Source organism: Protopterus annectens, chromosome 7.part0, assembly GCF_019279795.1.
Source record: "Protopterus annectens isolate FY-2018-M chromosome 7.part0, PAN1.0, whole genome shotgun sequence".
In the NCBI taxonomy this organism is placed as follows: Eukaryota; Metazoa; Chordata; order Ceratodontiformes; family Protopteridae; genus Protopterus; species Protopterus annectens.
Window position 1 is genome coordinate 439,443,393 of NC_056739.1, and position 26,685 is coordinate 439,470,077.

Here is a 26,685-nt window from a genome sequence, read left to right on the forward strand (position 1 = left end):
CACCCACCTATGCCAATTTGGTCTTAGCCAAATGGGAAGAGAAGATGGTAACCGAATCAATATACAGTAACAACTGGTCACTTTATAGAAGATTCCTGGATGACATATTTATCCTATGTGTAGGGCCAAAAGAAGATAGAACAGATAGAAAAATGTATTGAATATATTAACGACAGTACTAATTTTCGTGAATTTTCTTGCAGAATAAATTATGAGAAGTTGGAGTACTTGGATATAGAAATATACAAGGAAAACTCACGTTTTAATTCCAGGGTGTATAGAAAGAGTACCTATTCTAACTCTTATTTGCACTTTGAAAGTGCTCACCCTTTGTACTCCAAGAAAAATATAGTTAAAGGACAATATATTAAGGCCTGCAGGATGACGTCCAGAGATGAAGACTTTGAAATGGAAAAAAGGTTACTAAGGAAAATGTTTAGGACGAGGAAATACCCAGATTATATGATAGACAAAATTGAGACAGAAGTGACAGAAAGGAGACCAAATGACTTTAAGCCAATATTAGGATTACCAGTATTTGATACGGTAGGCCCAGTAAAAAAGGCAAATGACAACTTTGGCAGTGCACTCATCTTGGAGTATAATGCTTGTGCAAAAATGGTAAGACAAACTATAGATAAGGAATGGAATACATTTTTAGCATTTACTGACTTAGAGAAACTAAAGAATGAAAAGCTAAGAGTAGTTTATAAGAATTCAAGTAACTTAAAACTTTTATTGGAAAATGGTACAAACCAAGAAGTTCAGAGACGGAGAAAAAGGAAGGGAACGTTTAAATGTGGACATTGTCAACAGTGTGCATACATGAGCAATGCAGAAAGTGTGTATTTGGAAAGCAGGGGAATCACCCTGGAAGGCAAGGATTTTAATAATTGTGACTCATTTGGGCTTGTATATTTAGCGAAATGACAAACCTGTGAAGCATTCTATATTGGAAAGACAGAATTCAAGCTCAGGAGAAGGGTATACGAACATATGTCTGACCTAGAAACAAACAAACAGACTAATGCATTGTACAAACACAAACAAAGCTGTGAAAATGCATACTATACATTTTTTGTGATAGAAAGGGTGGAAAAGAGTGGCAGAGGGGGTTTATGGGAGGAATGTTTGGAGTACAGAGAATTATGGTGGCAGATAAGTTTGGAGGCCAATAAGCCACCGGGTCTCAATGAACATATCTCCATAGCCCCATTATTAAAATTGAGAGCAGCAAAACTGTGATATGCATTTGCACTTTATGTGAATTTTATCACGTTTTTACCCATGTTTTCCAATAGTTACAGTAGGTCTTTAAGCTTTTTTGTATTTGTATTTTTATTAAAACGTTGGGTTTGTAATATGTTATGAACACAAGTGTTACACTCATTTATCAAAGGTATTGAAATTATTTTTCCCTTATATTTTCCTGTTTTTAACATTCTTTTAAATGAGTGAGGCTATACAATTTGCCTTTGGTTTACAATGCAAGTTTTATAATACCTGTAATTTCATGATTCATCCACTAGATGAAGGATCAAGTTCATTTAAAGCAAATATTCAAGTTGGTAATTTTAACCATTGAGTCTTACTAAATGTGTTTCTAATAGTATTTTAACTTTATAATTTATTCTTTGTAGTCAAATGTTTTAAGTATTTTTATTTAAAACATATTTTTATTTCTACATATTTATTCATCAAACATTGTAACATTAAATGTGTTTTAATTGTGGCAACACAGAGAGATGCAACAAGAAAAGTTTTTGGTTTTAAACTAAAGTAACCTTTCAATTAATTCATTAACCTAATCAGTGTAATTAAGTGAATGGTATAAAGCACTAGTAGTTTGAACAGCCCACATCTGAGGAAGTGATTTTTAAAATGAAAACGTATGGTGGAGCGTTAATGTGCTGTGTTTCTGTGTGTTTCTGTGGAATAAAGTGAACTGAAGTGTGCTGAGCCATCTGTGTTTTTTTTCACAATTTTCTAAGCTTGCCCTGCTCAGGGCTTTATTGTTTTGCCTGAACAGCTGCTTCATTTTGTGGATTACAAGTTTTATTTGGAAGCTGCTGTGAATTTTGTTTTGTTTTTTCTATGTTTAGGGAGTGATGAAGTAATTTGCAGCAGAAGAGCCAGTGTGTAATAGGTATCTCGTTCTCCAGGTGTCATACTCATTTGTAAGTAAGGTTGTGGCAGGAACCTAGGGATAAGAATGGGAGTAGGGACCAGCATTAATGATCTGTTAGACATTGTGACTGCTATTACTGTTTATACTTAACTTGTTTTGCCTGTACAGCCACAACAAATCACACTGAATGGATTTTAAGGTATTGTGTTACGCTTCTAATATTTTTTGATCAATACAGTTAACTGCAGAAAGGTATTTTTCAAAGGTTTGTGTTACATTGCTTTTCAGAGCCTTTTTCAACTGCATTAGAACTATTTCTAGAAAATTTAATTATAAAATTCATGCATTCTTTGCAGTGATTATAATAATGTGCTTCTGTGCGCATTATGGAATATCGTAATTAACTATTCAGAAATCTGCATTTACATTATTGGTAGTATGAATCTCTTGAAGGAAATTTGAAATAGTTTCATGTTGAAATTCCATGAAGATGTTTTCCTAACAATATTTTTATGATCTTCATAAAGACTGAGCATGGAGTTTTCAAATATTATTGCATAGTATAAATAACAATATTTAACACCAATATATATCTCTTGAAAGGAGTCGTATTTTTTGCACAATGAAATCACAGTAATGTGGTCTAGTAAAACAGCAATTTGGGGAATTTCTGTATTGGCTGATTATTGTTGTACAATAATGCTGTTTAAAACATCATTACTGCTAACTTATTTAGGGCCCTCATTTTTATATATCAGACATTTTCCAGCAGCTGTTATGGTATCACATTGCAGCAGAACCATGGAAAATATATCATAAAGGACTGCTAAAGGCATATTTTATAAGCAGTGATGCTCAACAGAGTGGACACTATTGGAGAAGCCTGGAGCTAAAGGCAGGGGATTTTTAGTCCTTCAATGCTATAGAAACATATTTAGATATTTTTTAATTTTAAGGAATAACTGTACTCTAAACAAAACACTTTACTTTTTCTGAATATATTTTTCTTCCTACAAAATAACCCTTGCATTGCCTCATACAAAAAATATATAACTGTTTATCACCTTTTATGGCATCCCTGTCCAATTCAGATTTCTCACTGCACATCATATTAGGTCTGTTTGAAATCTTTAGCTTCTTTGTTTCTGAATTTGTCATGTTATCTGTCACATTTTAATGCTATGTCCTCATTATTTGTTTGTAATATAGACTAGATTAGAAGTAGATCTTGCATTTGATTAATAGGTTTTCTTAGCTTCATGGGTGTATACTAGGCTAACAACCACTATGGCCCTTATAAGCTTAGCCGTACAACCCAAACATGACCCACAAATTTGATTTATATAGGGGGTTATTTACTGACTGTCTCAAGATATAGGTGCCAGACCAGGAGTGAATTTCTGATGCAAAAATATTTTTATATATTGTATGTATGTGTGTGTGTGTGTGTGTGTGTGTGTATATATATATATATATATATATATATATATATATATATATATATATATATATATATATATATATATATACACACACACACACACATATATATATATATATATATATATATATATATATATATATACTGCCAATCATGAGCGGACAGGTGATCCGCTGTGGTGACCCCTAACCGGGAAAAAGCCGAAAGAAGAATATATATATATATATATATATATATATATATCTACATATATAAATATATATATAAAATTGAGAAATTTAATTTAAGCATCATTTTTCAGCTATAGAAAGTAAGGCTCCTTTGAGCATGTTTAAAAAAGGACTAAATTCACAAATATGAGTGCTATTTGAACAAAGTTTAGAGATTTTAAAACTATGCATCACTTATAAGTACTTTTATTCTAAGCAATTACAATTAGGAAGAACTTGATTGAGAGAGCAGAAAATACTGAAGTCACATTTTCAGGCAAAATGTACATTGTGGGAGAAAGAAAATTTAACTCACCCCAAAGGGAAAAATGCATATATTTCTCTGTGTCTGCTCTCATAAAATTGCTCTGGTTTAGAACAGAATCAGACATTTTAGTAATACTTGCATTTCCCCAAGGGATTAGTATAACAGTGTATAGGTGGATGAACAAGCCTGTAAATGTGACAGTGGAATCTTGCACATGATTAAATAATGATTAGCTAATTAATTGTGTTACTAGTATAAGCTCTGTGTTACGTGTCTTCATTTTATGGATTCATAATTATACGTAGAATATTTATCCAATGGATAACAATTTGAGAAATTATATTTGAAAGCCACATTCAGTAAGTAACACAATAAGTTTTTTATTGTAGTGTTAGCAATCTCCCTGCACCCCACCCCTCTAACTTACATATACCAACTCAATGGTTGTACAGCAGTGGAGCGATTTGTAAGTTAAGACTGACACAACAGTTTCAATAATATCTCCTTCTAGGTGTTTTCCATCAGGCAAATCCCATTGAAAAATTGTCACGTTCTCCATTTTATATGATTTCTTTGACCTTGATAGAGCATACTGTTGCATCTGGTTGTCCATATTATCTTGAAGAATATAACTTGCAAAATCAGTTCTTCACTCTTAATGAACCATGCCTATAATGTACTATAATGTACTTTGTTGTTGGTTTTATTCTTTGTGCTTTTCCATGCTATGGGCATTTAATTTGCTTTGTTCCAAGGTTATTGCTAATAGGGGGATTTTGCTGCAGTTCACATGTATGCAATGCTGAAGAATAAACAATGAAACAAACAGCTAATTTTATGCATATGAAAAATGCATATAAGCACTTTAGGTCATGTTTACCTATGTATCTTTATTTCCAAAGTTTTCTGTTTGCTTATGAGGTAATATAGACTGTATAAATAAATGGTGTGTTTATGGGATGTGAAGGCTAAACTCACACCTGTTCTAATTTAGTCATGAGTGGGGAGTTTCAAAGTATCAGCTTTTAATTTTAATTGTATGTGTTTTATTACTTGTGGGGTCTTATGGGTTTCAAGTAGTATCTTTTGTTTTGTAACTCACATATCAGGCAGCAGTATGGGACCATGCAATAAAACAAATTTGTTACTGAAAGGGGGTGGGTGTTCAAGTACTAAAATGTCTACAGAATATTTTTTTCAGATTTCTTTCATGAGTATTAAAAATAATTACTGTGGATCAAGTCTATAATAAGGGAAGGGTGCTGAAAGATCTAATGTATTATCTTAAAATGTGTAAGCCCTACATGAGCTCATATATTTCTGCATGGAACCCATTCATTCCAGTACATAAATGTACTCAGAGATACCTCAGATTCATGCAGTTGTGTATACTTAAAAATAATCTTTTTTTTCTAGAGGACACGCTACCCCATGCCCTCTTGCTAATAGAGTCTCACTTTGAGTTTACATCAATGGGGTGGAAGAGCATTCATTCTTAAAATACGGAAAGAATTATTGCTCTTCAACCTGTCAACCTCAGAAAAGTACTACACATTATATTGCAGGCCTTTAAAGGCTGCTACAGGCAGCAACTACATTATAAGTAAAGACAAGTCGAGCAAACTACTCCCAAGGCAGTAAAACTTCAGTAAATAGAGCTCAAGCAAGGAAAAGTTAACCATGGTTGGCACATTGAAATGGTCCACCAGTTGGAGCACAAGCTTAACATTGAATAAAAAATAAAGCATTTCACAGAGTATTATTAAATATGATACCCTTCCGGAATCAAATGACATCAATGATCATGTACTTATGATCATGTGTTGCTTATTAGCATGGCTTTTATGGCAGAGCTGTCAGTGCAGTCGACATGGTTTTCCATGAAGATATTATTCTGTTGGACACTATTCTACACTCAGCAATTGTAGCACATCTGATACGCTCCAGAAAAGATACCTCGTTAATAACAAAGTGCCATAAAGTGATTATCTGGTATGATCATTCCTGGGAAAGCAATCAAGTGTGATTCTACGTGCTGCTTAACTCATAAAATTTTCACAACCACTGTGTTTACTGCCTAGCTTTAAATCATAACATGCCATAGGTAGTATATGATGAGAGGAATCATATAAAGACTTTAAAGAGAAACCAGGAAGCACATCAAGTCTGTCAGGGCAAAGGTTGGCTCATATCCTTGTTAAAGTCATCCACAATGCTTACACACATGCAGAAGAATGGTGTCAGAGTGTCTACTCCATAAAGAGGAAAGGTATATCCAAAGAGAAAAAGAAAGGGAGACCCATGCACTTTTAAATTTGTCAGAGATCCTTAGGACCAAGAGCGATAGCCCTTCCAAGGCAGTCAGCCTGCCCTCTGCCCTTATTGGCTGTTACTGCAGAGGCATCTAATGTCTTCCCTTGAGTTATCTTCATGCCTGTGGCTCTAAGCAGATCCATCTGAACTAAAAATCAAGCCCTGTGCATATCTTTTGATATTCCCACCACTCCACCCCCATCTGGATTAGAATTACATTTTATTATGAATAAAGGGGTTGTTAGAATCACAACAGTTATTGTCAAAAAATAGAAACTACTTACACACATAAGAATGCAAAAAACAGCCACAGCACATAACACACACACACACACACACACACACACACACACACACACACACACACACACACACACACACACACACACACACACACACACACACACACACACACACACACCATTTTTTCAACAAATAAGCCCATATGGTGTTACACTACAAAACCTAATGTACTGGTCATAGGTGACTCCATTGTGAGACACACGGATGTTCCTGTCACCAGGCTGGATAAGGAGATGATTATGGCTAGCTGCTTGTCAGGTGCCAGGATCTGTCAAGTCACCCAAGCATAATTCCTGGTATGACTCCATCATAATGCATGTGAGGGTGAATGCTTTGAGACATACGTCACGGGACTATATGAAGGGAGACATGACCGAGCTCTCAGATTAGTGTCACAGGCAGCAGTATTTTATCTTCTCCGACGATGACGCCACATTACACACAAAAAATGATCGACTTTAACAATTGGCTTAGCTTCTGGTGTCATTCCAATGGGATCCAGTACCTGGCAGCATGGCAAGACATGATTGACAGGCCACACTGCTTTGCCAGACATGGCTTGCACCTGTCTCCTCTAGGCTTTTGGACACTGGCAAAGGCGTTAGCCACCCCTGTTGTGCCTTTTTTAGGCAGTGTGAAAATAATCAACCTCCCAACATAACAAAATGCTCTCTAGATAAACCCAAGGTACTGCTACTTAATGCTAGGAGTCTAAACAAGAAACCACACTTCCTGAAAGCACTCCCCACTTTGAAAGATGCATGGTCCAAAGGCGTGTAAAGCACCCTGGCCATGCAGGGCTACAAAGTCTTCCATATTTTCAGACCAGAAACTAAGCATGAAAGAACCAAAGGAGGAGGTGTATCCATCTTCATTAAGGATAAGAATACCTAGAGACTGGTCAAACAGTATAACTCTGAGCTGCTCCATATCCAATTAACTATAGGTAAAGCCCCCTACCACATCATAGCTAGTTATAGGTTCCCCACCGTGAAACAAGAAAAGCATAGTATATACCTAGACTTACTGGAATCACTTGCCATACATCCCAACACCTTACTCATGGGTGATTTTAATTATCCTACCATCGACAGGGAAATATGCATGACCACAAATATGCTGGCTCAGAGGTTCTTGGGCTTTCTCAATGCAAATACTCTGGAACAGCTAGTCAGCACACCCACATGGAGCTCAAATCCTGGAACATAGTACTCACTAACATGGCAGAGCATTGCATCCCTCCCAATGTGATGTCCTCCGCTAGTAAAATTGGCCCATAAATTTGTCTTGTTTGATGTAATTATAAGACCAGATACCCCATCAAGCTCAAAAGCACTTTAAAATTTTTCAACAACAAATTACCTCCTACTAAGTGATGGTATGAGAAGTTTCAAAGGCCCTTCAAATGCAGATAACACAGACTCTTATGCAAAGGTGTACACCATTGCCCTTTATAACCATTTAAGCAGTTATATAGAATCAGCTGTACCTGACCCTACTAAAATTAGGTCTTGCTGAAAAGACAAGCCCCTCTGGTGGACCCCGTTTTATAAATAGGCAATAGAACAACAAAAGGAAACTAATGTCCAAGAACAAGAGGGAACTGTTTCAATAGAGGAAGAAATCCCTCTGTAGCTTAAACAAACAAACTAGAGATCTTATAACATCCTCCAAGGCTAATTATGAAGCAAAAATAGCCTTCCTAGCTAAGGATAATCACAAGGCATTCTTTAACTATGTCCAAAATCTGAAAGGGAATACCCAGCTATGCGCTGAATTGGTTGTTACTGGCACCACACATGCTGAACTGAAGATAATAGCCAACCTGCTAGCTGACAGATTTATAGCAAACTTCACCCCACTGTCCCCTCCAATCATCTCTCAAAGTATACCTGCCACCATTCCTCAACCTCTTATATCAAGAGAGCAGGTCATCACATTACTCATGGCATCAATGGGACAAGACAACATCCCAGGTTGCCTTTTAAGCAATTTAAAACATTACCTCGCAGACCCACTTAGATCACTGTTTAACCACAGCTTTCCAACTGGCTATATTCCGGTAGAATGGAGGACAGCAACAGTAATCCCTCTGCACAAACTGGGGACCATCAATAGCCCTGGGAATTGTAGGACCATATGCTTGACTAGCCTCATCTGCAAGGCCATGAAAATAATCATTGTGCACTTTATTAACAAGGATATAAGTAGTCTCCAATCTCTGGACCCAACCAAGGCAGATCATGCCTGTTAAATATGGGTGACTTCCTTGAAAAAGTCACCAAGACCCTGGACAAGTGAAAAGACAGTGCATACCACCTATCTTGACCTAGTCAAGGTTTGACACAATTCCCCACAAAGGCATTATAGAGAAACTCTCCCAAGTGGGAATTAACCCCTATGTTACTAGATGGGTAGCTAACTGGCTCACCAACAGGACACATGATGTCAAAGTGGGTGACTTCACCTCTAGCAAAAGACCAGTCACCAGTGGTGTACCACAGGGTTCTGTTCTGGGCCCCTTACTGTTCAGAATTTATTTCTCATAAGTCCAGGCAAACTTGTACAGCCTGTGGCTGACCAGATTCGCTGATGATTGCAAATTAGGAGCAATCAGTGAGTCACCAAATGATGTTAATATACTACAGACAGGGTTAACGCAGACAAATTATTGGTGCCAAACCCATGGATTAAAGCTAAATGTAAACAAATGCATTATTATTTCATTTGTGAAAGCTGATATTCCTGATAATTACATTATAGACAGCACCCCCAAGTGTAGAGGTTGATAACAACCTGAACGTTGGCCACCATGTATCCACAGTAGTAAGGAAATCCTTCTATGTAACACATCTTATAAGTAAAGGCATCACATCTAGATCTATGTATGTTATAATTCCATTATACTCGGCCCTTATCAGACCAATAATTGAGTACAATGCTTTATTTTACATGTACCTTATCAGACACTTGATACAACTGCAGAGACCACAGAGGTTTCTCTCCAAGAAAATTGCTGGCTATACAAAACAAGTCTTACTTGGAAAGACTGAAAGCCCAGTCACTGTATTCTGTCTCCTACAGGTTACTAAAGGGTGGCCTGTGCCTGGCTTACAGAGCAGTCTCTGACCCAGCCCTGACAGAAATGCTACACATTTGTGAATCAAACTGCATGAGGGTCACTCACTCCAGGGATGTTAACCTAGCCTCTGTCATGAACAGGTCATGATGGAGAGATAGATATTTCTCCCAGAGACTACCACTTCTCTAGAGCAAGCTTCCCATTCACGTGAAACAGAGGCCCTCTCTGACCCCCTTCAAATGCAACCTAGAACAATGGATGGGTGACAGTAAATTCACTCATGGGGTTGTGCCCATGTCTCTCCTGGACAGATGAAGTCTTTATTAACTACCATAGGCCCTTACCTCTGCAAAGTTCACTCACCTAACCACTGACAATTAGGGCATCTTGGGATAAATATTGCTTGGCTTATAAGGGCTCAAGGGCCATTAGCCTAGTAACCTTCTATGAACCTATATCTGCACCCCAAAGTCTGAATCTAGTCTCCTTTAGGCTTTCTAAATCTTTGGTGGCCATCTGTCCCTGCAAGATTCATAAACCTGTACCTAAGCTACCCTTTATGCTAACACAGCTGCCTTTTCATGGGTTTTCTCCAATGGATACAGCCAGCTTCACTGCCAGAATTGGGCTGGGTTAGCTCAACATTTCCTCCAATATCTTTGCAGCCTGCAATCACATTCAGAACAGCACACGGCCCTCTTTGTCTGGAGTCCCCACCTCCCAAGAGGAAGAGGATAATCACAGCATTGAAAGAGTCAGACTCCCTGATTCTAAGGAGGAAGAACCCAACTACAGGTCTCAGGTTTTGATGCCCATAACAAGGGCACTTTGACTACTGACCTTGTACCAAATGACATAATTTGAGAACACTGTCTGTCATGAGAGAGTATTTGAAGTGACTGATTCCCAGGAATAATACTGAATCCTTCATGAGTTTACTTCTCTTATGCCAATGACTATCTCTCTAGTGTAAGAATACCTTTTGGATCATTTTCAGACAGCACCCTTAAAGCCAGATTCCCACCTGTCCATCCCACACTTACAATTGACCAAGCATATTTTATAGGGTTCAGGATCACTACAAGTGTCTGTATAAAAACCCCATTCCAAATCTAGATACAGTATCCCTGTAAGCTGTTATGGAAGTAGACTACCGGTACGGAATATTCTAGATACAGTATCCCTGAAAGCTGTTATGGTTCATAGGTAGGTACAAGGCTATTGGCCCTAGGGCCTAAAAAAGCCTAGCCAAAAAGGTACTCTGGCTTTAGCCACCCAAGAAAATTATTTTCCTGTGCCCCTGTCGAGCAGAGCAACAGAAGTGATCCCCAGAGTGAATTTCCTCTCTCCCATCCAATCATCAAGATTTTTTTTTGAAGAGTGCTAATGAGGAGCTTTGTTTGATGTAGATAGGTAGTTTGTTCCAAAGTATGGGAAGTCCCTGGGATAGGAATCTATCCCTCCAGCATGTTCTGTTTATTGTGGTGACAAGGTTTAGGTCCCTAGAGCATGTAGCTCAGAGTTGGGATTTCTTTAAGTGGAGAATGTCCAACAGCTCTGGGTTTGACATAGCTTTGTATGTAAGGCAGAGATTGCCTCTGAGTAGGAACAGAGTAAAGCTAGCGTTATTTGAGACAGTCTGCATAGGGCATCTGATTGAAGCCAGTAATCCTCTTTGTGAGGTATTTCTACGGCCTTAACAGTTGTTATAGATGTCTTGTTAGGTACATACCAAAAGGGGCACTGTATTCTATAATGGGTTTAGGTACAGAGTTTTTACCAAAGGGGAAAAGGGGATGACAATGCACTTTTTGGCATTGAGCTTGAGGCCATGGCTTTGACACCAGGTATCTGTCTTGGTGAGGCCCTTTTGTAGGATGTCCACATCATTAGGAGTTTTGATTATGGCTCCTAGTTTGCAGTCATCTGTGAACTTCATTAGCCAAAAACCTTCTGTGTTAGCCTGTACTTCAGAGAAGTAGATACCAAACAGGAGAGGACCCAGGACTGAACCCTGTGGTACTCCACTTGAGACTGGTCTGAAGTCAGATTTGGAGTCTGCTACTTTCACAGTGTGGGTTCTGTCAGTAAGCCAGCTGGCAACCCATCTTGTGACATAGGGATTTATACCTAGTTTAGTGAGTTTATCTATAATTCCAGAGTGGGGGATGGTGTTGAAAGCCTTGGCAAGATCTAGATAGGCTGTGTGAACCACCTTACCCTTATCTACGGCTTTGGTGACTGCTTCAGAGAAGTCTATCAGGTTTAGGAGACATGATCTGCCTTTTACAAACCCGAACTGGGTGAGTCCAGAGTTTGGAGATTACAAATGTTATTGTTTATAAGTTCCATAAGTTCCATGATGATACATTCCATAGCCTTGCAGACCAGGCTCGCCAGGCTAATGGGGTGATAGTTCCCGGGGTCCGTGGTGGCTCCCCCTTTGTGGAGTGGGATAACCGTCGCTGTGCACCATTCAGTGGGCACAAAGCCTGAAGTAAGGCTATGATTGAATGTGGTACTTAGGTGGGGTGCCAGTTCGTTCTGTAGTTCATGTAGAACGCAGCCTGGGATGTTGTCAGGTCCCATAGATGCTGTGTTCTTGGCTTTGGAGAGTGTGGTTTTTACCTGTGCAGTCGTGATTACAGCAACTTTGCATTTTTCCAGTATAGAGATGGACCCTTTAAGGGGTGAGAGGGGTGTAAAGTTAGCACTGAACCTGTCTGCCAGGATGTTGGCAATATCAGTTGGTTCTGTATATTTAGTGGTATCTATATTAGAACACCGAACATTTAAAATGTTGAGTGTTCTAATATCGACCCATTTCAGCGAACGCTGAGAATATCGAAGAAGCAGCAAACTGAATTCTTTCCTAGGGAAAGAATTTGGTTGTCCATTTCTGTTGCCTCGGTATTTTCAGCGCTCTGTTGGAAAGTTACGGGTTGGGTTCAGGTAAGTGTGCAATTGAGTGCGGGTTAGGTATGTGTGCGATTGTGTGAACATGAGGGTTAGGGCGGGTTAGATGAGTTAGGGTTAGGGCACGGGTTAGGTATGTGTGCGATTGTGTGGTCATGAGTGTTAGGGCGGGTTAGGTGAGTTAGGGTTAGGTGAGTGTGCAGTAGTGACGAATCTTATGGTTAGGGTTTGGGTTAAGGTAAGTGGATAGTTGGTGTGTGTATAGTTTAGTGTAAGGGTTAGGTGTAAGATTTTAGGTATATGTGTGTGGATTGCTGTTTGTTTGGTTTGCTTGTGTAGTGTGTATGTGTTTTGGAACAGCAAATTTTTTCTCTAGGAAAAAATTTGCTGTTCTGAATGTTCGATGTTTGGTATTTTCGATTGGTAGGTTTCAATATTAGAACACTCAACATTTTGAATGTTCGGTGTTCTAATATAGATCCAATTTAGTGACATTGTGCTGTAACTCAAAGCAGATCTGAGTGTTGCCATTGAGATTCTTGACATAGTTATAGAATGCTTTTGTGGTTGTCTTTAGAATCAGTGGCGATTTTGTTTTCTTAACTAGCTCTGGAGGATTTTATGAGGAATCTCAGCTTCTTACTGAGGCTGACCAGGGAGTTCCTCCAATCATGGGATTTTACTCTTTTTTGCAACAGTTTCTTTCTTCTGTTATAGTGTTTTTTTTATGGCAGGGGACCACCAGATTGGCTTCCTTTTTTTGGAGGATAGCATCTTGGTTCTGTTAGGGATTGCATGATCCATGCACTCATGTAAATGCTTATAAAGTGCATTTGTGTAGGATTGAGCAGTCGTACCTCTATTGTCCATCTGCATGGCTGTAGTGAAGTTTGCCACTTCTGTCTTAAGAAGCGTGAAGTTGGCTTTAGAGAATTTTTTTTACAGTGGTTTCCTTAATGGGGGGTGGGGGCGAGATGTGGATGTCTAGGGTGGTTAGCTTGTGGTCAGATCTGAACAACGAGGTATTGACCTCTGGTGTGGAACACCGGTTGCCCATGTTGCTAATGACCAGGTCTAGGATATTGCAGCCCCTGGTGGGGGTATGGATAAGTTGATCCAAGGCATTGGAATTTATGAATTCCAGAAAACGTTGAGCAAAAGAGTTGGTACATGAGTAGTTTTCCCAGTTAATGGTGAGGTGTTTGAAATCGCCCATTATTAGGGTGTTAGGTTGTACCCTAATATACAATAAGATAGGAAGTGGACTACCTCCGACATGGAATATTCTAGATACAGTATCCCTGTAAGCTGTTAATGGGACTTATATGGAATACTCTCCCCATTGATAGAGAAAGACCATTGCTTGACAGGCTTGGGAAAGTGCATAGCTCAGCAATCCAGGCCTTTGCAGCCCTGAGTTTTCAGAAAAATATTCTGATGCACTGACAGCATACCATTAAACAACTCCAGGATGATTGTGGAGGAGTACAGGATGAAATCCTGAAAGCGACTATGATCACCCATGAACAGACTATTTTACAGCTGGGCAAGTACACCATAAAATGTGGGTATGATGTTGTGGCTGCAGCATTCATGGCTGATGAAAGAAGTTAGTTATGAGGAGACATACTTGCCTGACAACATACGCTGTGTATGAGGCTGGGAAGGCTCAACTCATTGATGCCCCATTGAATAAGGAGTTGTACATTGGACTCCTATCTTATTGTATGTTTAAAAGTCTGGACAATAAAGGGGCTACTATGGAGTTAGTGAAAGATGTTCATACTTCTATTCCTATATACAAAATAAATTGTCCTTTTGTAAGCTAGGACTTTACTAGTGGAGGCAGGCGAAAAGCAAACAGCAGTGAGCAGCTCCCCCTTTCACAATCCCTCACCCTAGGCCAGTATCCTCCCCCATTCTTTTCTCTCATTGTCCTGGAATTGGATGCCAGCTGGCTTTCTTCAAACAGAATTGCTGAATCATAACCAATGGGCCTTACAATGTATGTCCAGAGGGTACAGACTATATTTCCCACCCAAAAAAAAAAAGATTTCCCTCTAAGTCAAAAGATGAGTATTACCTAGGTCCACCTCCATAACAGAAATGATAGTAGAAGGAGCAGTAACATCCAGTCCATTTGGTAAGGAGAATGGTGGGCTTTACTCAAGGCTGTGTCTTGTCCTGTGAAGGGACAGATCATGGACATCCATTCTTGAGTTATCAAGAATAAACAGATACTTACAAGATCTCAAATTCAAGGTGCTGACTTTATAATTCCACTATTACTGCTCCTGGCCTGTAAGTCACTACTGGTGACATTTGAGTTCAAGGATGCCTGCCATCATATCCTTGTTTTCAAAGGACCTGGGTGATGCTGAGGTTTTTATTTGCATGCCACTATTGCTAGTTAATCTCCTTGCTATTTGATATGGCTGCTGTTCTCAGAGTTTATTTTATTCTCTGGGCTGTTCTCTAAATATTTAGCTTAAGGGTTCTTGAATGCACATACCTCAGCTATTTCTGTATGCTTGCCTGCATTTTTCCCAGTGGTATCCAGGATTCCAGTGAAGCCATTCCTGAAGGGCATCTGCTATCCAAGTCCTCTCTGTAGGAAAACAGCTCCAGCTTGCAGCTTGAATGTTGTATTGGAAAAACTGACCTTACCACCTTTTGTGAACCAGCAGGTACTGCACCACTACAATTTACCTCTTAGGAAACAGATTTGCTGATAGACGCCACCTCTGCTTGGATATTTTGTGAGCTACATGATTTCAGGTGCAAAGATACTTTCCTGCACATCTTCTTAAAACACTACAGGCTGGTTGTCATGAGAAGGACAAGGGCTGGATTTACCTCTCCTCTTCTGAAGAGTGTGCTCCAGTCCATATGTGAGAAGGCTCTTTCTGAACTGGACAAACTTTGGCAAGCCTCCTTGCAAGCTATGACTGCAGTATTAATCCTCAGAGAACATGACGACAGTTGTGTAAGTAGTATAACATAACAGTGTAGTTTTTGTTGCAGTCATGTTATCATCTCTCCTTCCCTTCTACTGCTGTGGAACGATGAGGGGACAGGGTGGGTACTTGTATATCCAATCTCCCCTTTATTGCTATAATCTTGCTCTGTTCAACTTCATCTTTCTCATCCTCACCCAGAAATCATGTGCTTTAGCTTGCAATCTACAGATTGAAGCTATTAGAGAGTGTTCCTTCAAGATTTTAAATTTTTAACTCAGTAGATCTGACAAGTAGACATCTAACTACTCTGTAAGTTACCATTTATTACATTTCACGTAGGCATTCTGGAATTTGTAATCAGTTAATCTACACTCAAATGAGAATGAACAGTGAAGGGGAAGATGCCTTATTTCCTGAAGGACTGCAAGATTGCTTCATTATGTACTGGCTTTATGTACAATGCCAAGGATATGCATTTTAATACATAAGAATGAATAAAATAAAAAGGTGATGCTCTCCTAACTCATATAATCTCGGAAAAGAACATTTTCCATCAAAAAACTTTAGGAATCTGGGAAATGCTATCCTTGGGAACTAATAAGGAGTTGTAATACCCTGACTATATGGCTATAATTAATAAATTAATAAAAACAAACAAGGGCTTTAGATAAACCTGCACACAGACTTCCTCGCAAAGTACAGATCCTGTTTCACCTTGCACTAAAACATTGATCTGAATTTTGGTTTCCATCTTCTGTATGTTTTTTCTTACTGGCACTTTCTTTGTGATGCAGAGACATAGTACATCACAGCATGTACACTCTGCAGCATCTGTATCATTAAATAACTCTTTCCCATTTCATCTCTGAAAAAAGCACAATTTATAGCTAACTGTACTGTGGGTATGGTAATAAGCCACTCAGGGGATGGGTCTTAGCATGATAACATTTCTTGCAAACTTGAAAGAATAAGACCTGTCTATTGAACAAGAATGTGCAGTGATCCTTAAGCACTAATGAACTTGCAGTGTTTATTTAATAACATTTGTTTAACAACTTAGTGGAATAATCTGCAAGGGATTTTTTTAACAATATTTACTGTCTATAGAATCAAGAATTTAAATGCATACAATCACTTTCCCAATTAAAAAATCAGGAACTGAAAAGTATCATGGAAAAACTTATACCATATATATAATATCATGGACCTACCCATAATTTGGACCTGGATTTTTACTTTTTAATCTAATTATTGCACTTGTCAACCTTGTTTCTGTTTTAAATCTGTCATGGCTTAGTGGTAAATCACTTTGTGTATGGTGTGCAGGGTCCTGGGTTCAAGACTTGCAGGGGCTATTTAGGGGTTGGGAGGGTGGCCTAATGGTTAAAGTGTTTGCCTTACAAGCACAAGGTACAGGGTTTGAATCTCACAGGGGATAATTAGCTAGGCTTAAAATGGCTCGCAAGGGCAGTTAGCCTAGTACTAATCTATGAAGCTATGAACCTATGAAATTCTCTTCATCTTTTTTTAATTTGATTCTTTTTATTCTCAGTTAACCTGTGAAGTGCTCATTGTATATTTTTGTTATTTGGTGGATGAATTGATTGTTTTTGTCTTAGGCTTATTTTTTGCTCTTGGCAAATAAGATAGCTCATTTCCATTATGACTGTCAGTCTTCACAGGAACTTACAAGATGAAAGAGTATGGCAAACTGTCACCTGTAATCAGCAGTGGTAAAAATGTGGCCAGTTCAAGCCATACCTTTATAATAACTCAATTGTCTTTTGCTTAAGATGCAGTTCTCCTTAGCCAGCTGTGTGGCATAGAAGGATAAGGCCCTGACTACAGTGTAGGCAACCTGTTACTGAGTAGCGGGGTGTCTGTAAGAGCTGGTTGGAGGAGGGATGGACGCAAGTCACCATCAGTGGATCACCCATCCCGCACTGGCTTACCACTTCAATGACATCTAGGGTATTGCATCCATGGAGCACAGGTTTATCTACTTGTTCTTTGTATAGCACTTCACTCACTTGACCTGTGGTGAATGTGTACAAGGTGAGCCATGCAGCAAGCATGTATAATGCATGATCTAGAATGTGGAGGCACATTTTTGGCAGTGGCAGCATGCAGTAGCACTCAGAGAGTTGTCAAGTGGATGGGGGTACACTCCACTGTAGGAGGGTCAGTCACCCTGCAAGATCATTAATCTGGCCTGCTCACTATCCACAGCTCTCTCTACTGAGCAAACAAATGGCATGATTTGGGTAGGTCACTAAACTCACCCAGGATTGCTTGGATCTCACCCCCTGTGGAACAGATAGGTCAGTTTGGTGCAGATGGTAGAGCCATTGGGCTAGCTCCCATGAGGATGCAGAAAAGTCAGGTCTTCTAAGTCATCTCATTAACACAAACTTTCAAAAGCTGTTCAGCCCAAACCTAACATTCAGTGGGAGGGAGGAAGATGTCTTGATGCCAAGAAACAGGCATAAAGCACACATCATGGACAGTTTTGCTAGTATTCTAATAAAAAAAGTTAAAATAAAATAGTAAAATGAATTTCAGGAAATGTTTTTCGCAAATTAAAGACAGTATGTGTTATAAATGAAATAAATACACTCTATAATCAGATTTTCTATTCCATGAAATCAAAAACTGATGAAGGGGAAAGTGGAATTATTTGATCAAATCTGTCTTTTCAGAAAATGGCCTGTATGTGCAAATCTTAAAAAAAATATCTTGAAACTTTCATGGTGTTGGGTTTATTTTTTTTCCATTATAAATTAGGCCTGTAATGCTGCTTTAACAATTATTCTGGTATTTCAGATAATTTTTGTTGGACATTGTAACTAAAACAGAACTGTGTATAAAACATGTCTACCTCTGCAATGCTAACAAAACAGTTTAATATAACAAAATAAAAGTGAACCTTATGTTTATAATTAGTGTGCACTTTCTGAGTTGCATAGTGTTTATCTGCTTGTTCTTTTTGTAGACACTTGCGCTTCAGTCACTTGAATTGTGGTGAAAGCTATATGACCCACAGTGTGCACACTGATTACTGTTTAAATAATTTTAAATGGTCATTTTTTTTTTTTTTTGCTGTTATGAGTGAATCAGAACATAATTGTATTGTGATCAGTGGAAAATATAAATCTAGATATGCAGCATCACTTCCTCAGATTTCTCAGGACTACATCTGGAATTGTATTTCCTATAGTTGGGATTTTAACAGCTTAAAAATGTCCATCCAGATTATTACTGCTACCAAAATATGTCTAACTATGTGCCTATGTATTACTATAGGGATATGGATTTTTGCCTATATTAGAATGCAGTTTCCCATTAGTAAAGTGTCTGGAACACTGTTTAAAGCAGTACTTTGCCACCAAAATAGAGTTATTTTTAAGTTATTTAAAAATAGCCTGTCTGTCTCGGGTGGTAGTAATAACCGTGTGGACATTTCTTTAAAAATGCTTATAAGTTTTTAACTTGGTACACATGATCACATTCAATTTATGACTTTTGAGCCCATTTTGCCAAGTGATGGCAATCTCAGAGGGCAAAATCACGTAGTCACATTGTGTAACAATGCCAGTCAGAAAAGGAGGTCATAATGATATGAAATATGACTTTACATGCACTTTAAATGATAACTGCCTGCAGGCCCAGTGGGATACAAGACAGATAAGATTCCCACTTTTGTTTAAATAATATTAACAAAACGCAGTTCATGACATAGTTGTTGCTTAAATTACCCCTTTTATGGAAAATCTCCCTGTGTCTAGAGGGGAAGGATTTGTAATAATCAAAGTAGTATGTAACTATTTAATGCAATTGATTATGCACAAGATTTCAGCATTATCTGTGAGTAGTTTAGAATATCACCAGAGGTAATAGTAAAAAAAAATAAATAAATAAATCCTTTACTCTTTTTCTGATGTATTGGAAAGCGTTATATGCATTTATCTGTATTGTACTAATTACATAATAAAATCCTGGTTCTTTGGTGTACGTATTGTAATGTCCTCCATGAATATTAGTGTCTACCATCACAGAATGATAAAGTGTTAAACATCTCTGAATTCCTTGACATAGATGCCATCCTTGTAACTAATTTTTAAATCTTAGATCTGTCCTCCAACGTTTCACTGTTATGCATGGTCAAAACAGCACAGCACAGAGGAAGAAATGCAGTGTCAGTATAAAGGTTGAGATTAGACAGGGCTACTGTCTCTTGCTTCATATCAAAAAGATGCCTAGCTGAGCATTATTTAGATCCATATGAACAATGATTATTCTGAACTTTCAGCAGCCAGCATTTTGTATTCTCCTTGTAAAGTGTCCTGCAGACTGAATTACAGTATGTGAGCCATGTACAAAGTACTGGGGTAGACAGGTAACTTAGAAACACTTAGTTATGCATGTTATCTTTGTTTTGTTTTAAGTTTCGATAAAGTTGTTTTGTTTAAGCCAAGTGTATTGTTAGTATTATAAAATGCTGTCTCAATGGTCTGATATCTGGTCTAGTGCTTTTTAATGATAAATCTAATATTACAAAACATTACATTTTAAAGGTTCTGTAACAGGTAGGGATTTTTCCAAAGATATGATGACCCAACCCCCTTTTATGGCAGATGTGCTTTAACTCTGGAGGCCATTTTTCACTATATGAAATCATTATAATGCACTTGATTGTTAACAAAACATGTATATGCGATAGCTATTGCCTGAGTAGGAACAACAAAGGGCATTTAATGAATTGCACATCAGCAGAACCATAGGCCTAATTATGTGGCCTTTTCCCATTGACTTCTTTGTTGTTCTGTATAGAAACCCTATGGTTGTTTGAAACTTTAGTTTTTAAGATTTTCAATTAACTGTGATGGTATTTTTAAAATTATGTAAAAACTAATTCACTTTTTCTTTTAGAAAAGTGGACTGTCTTTGAACTTTTTCTTGCATGTTTTTTGTTTCTTAATTAAACAAAGTCCATCTTTGTGATTCCTCCCTTACACATAGTCATTTCTTTCCTTTACTTGAACTCTTCGTTATGTATAACTTTGCTGTTAAAATAGTGATGATTGGTGATATTGTTACATTCCAAGTTCTCCTTAATGTTTTCTTAGCATTCTTGCAGTAGCAGATCATTAACCAAGCAGTTGGGTGATGGGGGAGATTAGAATTAGAAGCTCACCCTTTTTGTTAGAGGGGAAAGGAGACAAGTGGTTTACCCCAACATTGTGCTACATGCTTTTGCAACATAACAGATAAGTCAGTTTAATGAAATGGATAAGGTCATGTGGAGTCTTAGGAACCTGGCTCAGCAGGTTGCACACTTATCTTTTATGCCTAGAAGACAAGGTTGTGGGTTCTATTCCCACACCATGCACTTGGATTTATTTGTCTGTTATGATCACTGTAGTGTGTGACGACCGTGCCCTGGCCCAGCAATCAGGGAGCCTCAATCCTCACCACTAACACCAGGGAGGCCGTCTCCTAGAAGAGAAAAGGATAACTAATACACACAGTAAAGTACAATTTCCCTTAAGTGCACACAGAGATCACAGTCAGTCTGGGGCTGGTTGCTCCTTTGCTCACCAGGTCCCCAATAAGACTCCCCACTGGCACAGCTGTAGGGTCCAGGTCTCAGCCTAACTAGGCAAGCTAAAACCTCCAGTACCCTCTCTGTCCAACCAGTGCTTCGTGTCTATGTCCAGCTAGTTGATACACACACACACACACACACACACACACACACACACACACACACACACACACACTTTGAGAAGAGGTTATACAACCACACAGCCTTTCCTGGGAAAAGGCTGGCACAGGTTCTCCAGCTGTGCCCCTATTACCCAGACCATACGATAGTAATTCCTGCCAGCACCCAGTTAATTATCAGCTACTAAAAGGCCCTTAAAAGGGTGTCCAATTATTACTGTGCAATATTATAATCCATTGGTAGTGTGAATATTCAGTCTAGGCTTATTGGAAGGGCTTAGACAGTAAACTCTATACATATATAATGTACTCTAAAGCATAATTTATCTCTACATAAACCAGCCACAGGTAGAAGGTTTTAAAATTATTTAATAATAAATAATTAAAACACAAGACAAAACTACTACACCACAGAGATATCTAAGAGTTCAGAGATCACACAGAAACTTAAAATAATACAGTAGAACAGGTCTGATTTCAAAGAAAAATACCTAATTAATCTTTACTAGCTTTAACTATTCCAACAAGAAATCGAAGTGCTAAAACTTACATGTGAGCATAAGGCAGAGTGCTGAGTTAGATATCCAAGATCAAAATGCTCAGTCTCTTGTGAGAAATAGTATTTAAACATTACTAACAAACATGTCTCTAAGGCCCCCCCAAATTACACCATTTTTGACACTTAGTCTGAAGTTCTCAGGCCACAAACTGCATTATTTAGCAGTCTAACACCTGCTCAGAAACTTACAAAAATATAAGTCATTTCACATGTATACTCTAACAGAAACCAGAGCAATAAAGCACATTCCACATCTAAATACTGGTCATAAATTTTAGCCTTAAAACAATGGGCATGAAACCTTCATCCAGACTCATTGGAGCCGAATTCTAACATGAAAGGGTCATAGCATGCTTCACTGGGCCAGTAGAGTGCAATGTTGTCACATATTTTGCAGTTCCACATTTCACAGTACTCTTTTACACTCAAGAAAACATACATGCAGTTTTAAATTTATTTACAAATGCCAGAATTATATATCAAATTCTATTTGACTAGGCTGGCAACCTTCACCCATCTCTCCCCAGTCATCACATAGTGCATCAAAAGGGAGATGCTACATTCCTAAGAATGCTGTCCTTTGGATAAGATATTTGACTGAGGTCCCACCTGCATGACTTGGTGGCGGTGGACACAGATGTTATTGATTCTGAGATATATATCTGGGAAAGAAGACCGGGACATTTCATCAATGCCCTTGCCATAGTTCCCTCATTCTTGTAAAATAAAATCTCTGGTCTCCTCTAAAATAGGTCATAAGACTAATGAGAGTAGCCATGGCAACAAAAGCAACTAAATAAGCAGTTGTGTCCTTCTGGAAACAATGCCGTGGCTACCAACATTCTCATATTTCAGCTGCAGAGAGCATAAGCCAAAGCAGAAGCCATTAAATCCACCTTGTAGCTCAAAGTATGATGACCTTGTATGAGTTAAATAATGTTTGCTCCTGGTGGGAATAAATGAACACTCTGGGTAACTGACAGAGTCCTCTACCTAAGGTTATTTGGTGAGGTATTCAACACAGAATGCTTAATCCATGCCTTGTTCACATACCCCATGGCAGAAGATTCACAAGTATTTGGTGATATGTGGTTCATGTTTCTAGTGCAGTTCTTAGTGGCTATAGTTTATATGTTGTCTGTGGTTTATTTATGGGAAGGAGCTAAAAGGTTCATGACCAGTATTTTGAAAATAGTGCAAGTTGCAGCTGTAAGATTTCCAGGTCAAAATGTTCATAGTACTTCTTAAAAGATTTTTTTCATGTTTCCTTATGTTATTGAATATAAAGAAGTAATCTCTTTGGGATGCCCAAACTGTGCAATTTGGTACACTCAGAGTAACATTTGCTCAGATTTATTTATGCTGGCTAAATAACATGTGATGATTTTTAGTAGGTAAAGTGTGTGGAATATAATGAGATGAAAGTTGGAGCCATGTGAGTTAGAACTGTGGTATCTGAGCTCATAATTTACAGTTAGATAGCTTGGTGATATATTACCTACTGTTTTCCACATCTCAGCATTTTGAAACATCTTCCGTTTTAAAGGTACTAATTTTGTCTCTGTGCCTCTTGGGTGTTAGGTATGGACTGGGTTTTACAGAACTTACCTGCCCACCTTTGGCCTATAACAGGCACAGTGTTTGGGGCAAGTTCTACTCTGGCATGCTTAAGCATTTTCAAAGCTCCCTTACATTGATACTAGTACCTTGTGCATTTTTCACTGCTGACTCCTAGCAGCACACTATATGGTACATTCTGTCACATATATTGGACTAGGTGATTAGGTATTGCACCTGCCAGGTGTCCACATGAAGAGCTGCTCATTACTGCAGTGTGGTGTGGAATGGCTGTAGAGTAACACAGACTGATAATCTCGCTCCTTCATTGTTGTTGTTGTGCTGTATTACTCAAATAGCTACAGCTTTCAGGTTGTTTGTGTCCAGCTACATCAGGGACTGTTTTGTGGATTAGTATTGACACCCAAGCTACTTTGTTGTGGTGTGTTATGAATCAGCCTTGGCAGACTATGCCATTGGATCAGTAAGAATCAGTAGTGGCACTGCTATGGCTGGGTGCATTCTGCATCAGTGTTGTGAACACTTTCTGGTGGTATGTGTTATTACTCTTTGTCTAACAGAACTTATAAGTGCTGTACTGTTGTAAATAATGTGGAACTGTATGTTATTGCAAATAATATAAGTGAAATGACATATTGTTCTGTCTCCTATTGGCCTGTTGCTCTGTTGAGCCTGAATTGTGATCAAACAGCTCAACTGACCAGTTCACCCACCAAGTTTTCATATAGTAATAAATAAAATAAATACAATTATTGATGCTTTATTCTGTTGGTTGTGTTGTAGATTACTTTTGATTTGTTGGGGAGCGGTTGACACCCTGCTTTATTAGGGTGCTGCTATGGATCATTGTGAGCTTATTATTCAAGTTTGAATGCTTGTGGAGGAATGCCTAGGAGATTATCCTTGGCATTTAACTTTTTGTCCATTGTAAAAGAGGTGTGAATGCCCCTAATTTAATCCATATAACACTTTTTACCAAGGATACCTCAAAAGGCCATACCTTGCTATCATGTCCTTTGTATTCTATACAACTGCTTGTGCGCACATACATGGCACCACCTAAATAATTTACAACATAGTCTAGCTTTATGTATTGCATTATACAGTTTAACACCTAGGAGGTTTAGCGTTGAATTCAGTAAACGAGCTCTGTCTTACACTCCTAGAAAGGTAATTCTTATGTGTTATAGAATGGTCGCATTCATTTGGGCTGATCGATTGACATTGTGGTGAGTGTGTGACAATAATAATTGTGAGGCTACAGCTTTGAAGGAGGCAGTGTTTTTTTTTAAGTTTCACGTGTCATTTTGTTTGCTTCAAACAGTGAGAAAAGATATACAAAGACAGAAAGACAGACAGGCAGACAAGCATATTACACAGACTCACTATCGTATGGATTGATAGATATTGGTATATATTATAAAAAAAAACTCACAGTGGAAAACAAACAGATCTTTCTTCCAAAATCACCTCAACCTCTTCTTACCTCACAAACTTGTCCACCCTACTACTGAAACAATTTCTGAGATTTCTTTTTTGTTTTCTTATAATTCCTGGATGGGGGGGGGGGGGGGTAAGTATAAAGTGATCTGACAGATGGTGTTATCCTTTATTATTAATTTGCAGGAAGGATGAAGGAAAGGTAAAATCACAGTGACTTTATTAAGGCTGTCAGCAGTATTGACATAAAATCCAACTGACAGTCCTCACTGGCATCTGGAAGCATTTTATTTTGAAACTACAATCAATTAATAATAAGAAACACATCATGGTGCAGACATTAATTGATAAATAAAGCCCATGTTTGACAGAACTGTATTAGATTTCTTTTTCAACAATAACTACTTCCACACCATGAAAGAGTAAACCCTATGAAAAGTGGTAGGGGTAGCTATCTGCCATGGGGGTTCAAAGTACTGATCTATTTTATTAAAATACCAAATCAATATTTGGAAGCATTTTAAAGTAAAGATGGGTAGAATTGCTGGAGGCTGTTAATTTGATTTTTGTCACTTTTAGGCACGGGATGGTAGATGAAATGAACCTTATGGTTTGATTGTTTTAGATTTCTCCATTTTACTGTATGTTCCTGCAGTACTGGTAGATAGCAGTGTAAAGGAAATGTATTTTTTTCTGTCATTTTGAAATGCTTTTCTTAATTTTATTTCAAGAAGTGAATTGACTGAGCTGTGGATGACTTCAGAATACTAACTGGGTGCTCAGGTTGAATATAGCTGTATCTAACTCTCTGCCTGTCTGAGCACCTGACATTGACTATTGTCCTCCGTTTCTGGTGTGCAAGACATTTTTTTTTAATCTGGGCTACTTATTTCATAGTCCAGCAGAATTTCTGTAAAAGAAAATATGTTTTCCCTCTGTTGCATCTGTTGAGCTGGTTGTACAACTACCCATTAGTTGTTTTGTAGGTATTTCTTCTTGAGGATATGAGTTGGTATAGGAAATAATTGAAGACACATGCTTATTTACCAATGGCTGTTCTCAGTTTTGGCTCTTGCTTTTGGACAGGGCAAAACATTTTTCAGCTCCCATGAAAAGATTGTTATTGGGATGTTCATGTCTGTTTTCCTGACGCTGACCCATGACATTACAGAGTGTCAGTGGTAGAGGTACTTTTGTACAATTACAGCAAATGATCACTATTAGATCAGCTACAGGTTGGGGGTGGGGGATATAGAACCAATGAGCAGGTGAGTACGCAAGACAGGACATGGCAACTTATCATTTATGAATCATGTTCTATTCCCACACCAAATGCTAACATTTTCTTTTCTGCAGTGGAAAATCCCATGCACTTGCAGATGCAGTGTGTGTGTGTGTGTGTGTGTGTGTGTGTGTGTGTGTGTGTGTGTGTGTGTGTGTGTGTCTGTGTGTGCCTGTGTGTGCCTGTGTGTATGTGGGTGTGTGTGTCTGTGTGTATGTCGGTGTGCACTGACACGCATCTACAAGTACAGTAACTCAGATTTGACACCAGTGCAATTAAGTTCTACATTCACACTTTCCCTTCTTCATTTGCCATTCTTTTAACCTTTTAATTTATGGTAGTCTTTTATTTGCATTTTCTTCAATAAAAAAGTATTGGAAAAACTGGATTTAAGTCTTCAGATTCACAGTCCTTAAAATAAATCAAGAGCATCCCTCCTAGCATTCTTGCAAGCTATAAAAACTGCCATTTCTTCTCATTCA

At 38.3% G+C, this 26,685-nt stretch overlaps 1 protein-coding gene across 1 annotated transcript in view; it reads left to right on the top strand.

Annotated features, from left to right (window-relative positions):
* NLGN2 (neuroligin 2) overlaps positions 1-26,685 on the top strand; it is a 2,850,277-nt gene that overhangs the window by 755,195 nt on the left and 2,068,397 nt on the right. The window lies entirely within an intron of this gene.